Source organism: Dipodomys spectabilis, unplaced genomic scaffold, assembly GCF_019054845.1.
Source record: "Dipodomys spectabilis isolate Male_0828 unplaced genomic scaffold, ASM1905484v1 ptg000575l, whole genome shotgun sequence".
NCBI lineage: Eukaryota > Metazoa > Chordata > Mammalia > Rodentia > Heteromyidae > Dipodomys > Dipodomys spectabilis.
The window spans coordinates 347,789-351,312 of NW_024871252.1; positions in this window are offsets into that span (position 1 = coordinate 347,789).

The following is a 3,524-nucleotide window of genomic DNA, read 5'->3' on the forward strand; positions in this document are numbered from 1 at the left end:
CCGACATTCCCTCCTCATAGTAGGACTGAATTCAAGCCTCCGGCCTGGAAAAGATACTCCTTATATACATTTTAAATATAGGATTTATACTTCTATACAGATGTTCAGTCCATACTGTGTTTGTTGTGGTTATTCATTTTATTTCTTGTTCTGTTCATTTATTTACCATTTATTTTATTGACTCTGATGACACCTATACCATTCATTATATTGTTTACATCCTATCACATAGCATCTAGATTTTAGATGTGTTCTCCATCATGCCTGGCAGTGCAAGGATCTGAACTCAGGGCCTAGCATGCCCAATTCATAAATGAGTGAGTTTGAGCATGGCAGCCTCTAGCCAATGAAGCTGTCAGGTGGTTTCCAGGCACTGAGATTGACTCCCATGTTTGGCCAAAACAGCGATACATGAATAGGCAGACGGTGGTATACAAATAATTACATATTGGTAAAGAGTGCCAGCCCTCTATCTATGATTGAATGACACCTACTACATTCCTACCAACTCCTAGGTATTTATTATACCACCACAGAAGGAATATTATTCTTTTCATGCTTAATAAACTATTAATTAAGATCAATCAGCATTCTAGGATTATTGCATCCAATTTTAGATTAGACAGATGCCTGAACTTCTCTTTCAATCAGCATTCCTATTTATAGGAATGAGTCTCTTGTGATCTCCTGCCATTGGTGTCAGGACTGGGATTTGAACCCAGGGCCTATGTTGACACTGATAGCCCACCAGCCAACAGCAATGGCAGGTCAGGTCCACTTTGCAGCCTTGTCATTCAGACCCAGGATGGTCACTGTGCAAAGAGAACAATTGAAAAAACCCAGCTCTCTGCAGCTCGCCACTTTTTGTGCTTTCCAGCTTTTTTTTCTTCCTGAAAGCCCTCTGGGCATAAGATCTCACGATCGGCTCTGTGTCTGGAGACTGCACTCCAGCCTAGGGAGATCCAAGCTGAGGCAGAGTTTCCACGACCTGAGGTCAAGCCCCATGGTTGCCCCCCAAAAAGAATAAATAAACTAATTAATTAAGTAAGTAAGTAACTAAATTAAAAAAATAAAGCTTCCTGGTTTGGAATTTCTACTAGTTTTCTTTCCTAGTGTGGGATTTGAACTCAGGATCCTAGTAAATCTGTAGTAATGTAAGGGAAGAGTTGCCACTACTTGAGTTCAAATCCCATGCCAAACAAAAATGAAAAACTAAGTCACTGACTTAGGGGAAAATAGTTGTGAAGATGGGAGGGAAGGAATGGTAGGCTGAAAACAAAGGAGGAATCAACAATGTTCAATAGGAAATATACTCATTACCTTGCTCTTGTAACTGTATCCCCAATGTACAACATTTTTACAATAAAAACGTACAAAACACAGAAACAATATAGTTCTCTGACAAGCACTTTGGAGGTAAAGGAAGGTTGTGTGAATAGCTGTAAAAAATTCTGCACTGTCTTTTTTTAATGTTCAGTAGGGAACTGAATAAACATAGATACTTCCATTAAAAAAAATTGGAACTGGGGCAAGTATTTCTGCCATTGCTATGATTTGAGCACACCGTGCAGGTAACTCTTTTGCCCCATGGGTGAAGGCGAAGCTCATTGTCCTTGAGGAAAAGAAATTCATGCTAGAATTCCCAGGACCTGAATGAAGGTTCTGCAATGGAAAAAGTATTTCTATGCATGTGTAATGTATTATATATAATTACATATGAATGTTAATTTCATATTACGATTTTTATTATTGATTTTGTATTTTATTTTTGTTTTACTCATTTATTGATTATTGTATTTATTATAAACACAATATTTATTACATTTTGCACATCTATTATAAAATTATACACAATAATTTGGGACATTGACTCATTTTTCATTACTATTTTATTAAGTGTTGAAACAATACATAATTAAATGGAAGCATTTGTCACAGTATTCACATGTTTAGAGTCTCTCCCAAGTAAGTTTATCTTCCTATTGGGATTTATTTAGATGATTTATGGTCAGAAGCCTTTTCTTGAGGATACGAAAGTGAGGGATAAAATTGTAAGGGTGGAGATAGAAATGTGGCTTAGTGGTAAAGAGCTCGCTCAGCATGCATGTATGCCAGGGATTGAAACCTCAGTGCTACATACTCAAAAAAAGCCAGAAGCTGTGTAGTGGCTCAAGTGGCTATCCTTGAGAAAAAGAAGTTCAGAGACAGTACCCAGGCTCTAAGATCAAGCCCCAGGACTGTCAAAAACAATAGGCCAGATGCCAGTGCTCACACCTGGAAACTTAGATTCTCAGGAAGCTGATTCTCAGGAAGCTGAGTTCAAAGTCTAGGCAAGGAAAGCCTATTAGACTCTTATCTCCAGTGAAGCACGAAAAGACCCCGTGTGGTGCTGCGGCTCAAGTGGTAGAGTGTTTGCCATGAGCTTATGGGCTCAGGGACAGTGCCCAGACTTGAGTTAGAGACAAACAATTGGAAAAAAGTGAGAATTAATCAAAGTACGTTTCCTATTTGTTAATTAAGAGAACATTCTTTGGGAAATCAACACTGATTTACACCAGAATAGGAGTCAGAGCTCAAGGTTCAAGTGTAGGACATCCATATTCCCTGCCTCTCAGACTCTAGCATTGTAACTTTGTGTCCTACATGGTTCTGAAAGGTCCAATGTTGAAAGGTTTAATATGCTCCCAAAGCCCTTTGTGATAAGCAGTTGATTTGTATTGTCAATGTTATTACAATTCTGAACCTAGCAGAGCACCAGTAGCTCAGGCCCGTTGCCCTAGTTTAGGAGGATGAGGTTTCAGGATCACAGGGTGAAGCCAGCCAAGGCAGAAAAGTCTATGACACTCAGACTTCCATTTCTGAAAGGTCAGATGTTCTAGAGCTTCCTGTGTTTCCCATGGTACTTAGACTCTAAATGTTCTTAGAGTTCTTGAGCTATAGAATCAAGAAACATTATTGACCCATCAAGGGTTCAAATGAAGTTCTCAGGATCCAAGCCCTAGCCATGTTAGCAGGAAGAACTCCAGTGTAACACTGTAATTAAGGCAGAAAACAATTTCAAAAGCCAGGCTAGATGCAGAGACCAGGCCTACAGGATTAGGAGGCAGAATGTACACAGTCAACAGGGAATTGAGCTGCAAAACCACTTCAATCATTCCAGGCACAGCCACCATTGGGGGGAAACCTGAAACATTTGTTAGAGTTACACTATTGTCAAGCTTTTCTTAGCCTCTTCAAACAATGACTAATTAACCTTCCTCCCTCAGGTGAAGGGAGCCTCAGGCTATCTTTAGGTTAACAATAGAGAGCCAGTTTAGTGGGGGACATAGTAACAGAGTAGAAAAACACTGCTCTCTGGACTTCGTGAGTGTGTTTTTCACTCTCCATCTGTCAGATTTGAAGGCCCTTCTTCTACCTCTGCCAGTCCTTTCTCCTTCCTTCATTCTCCACATCATTAATGCAACTCCCCAATCCAGGGAGAGGCAGGGCCCTTTCTTTTCTGTTTCCATGCCTCTGAGTTAGAA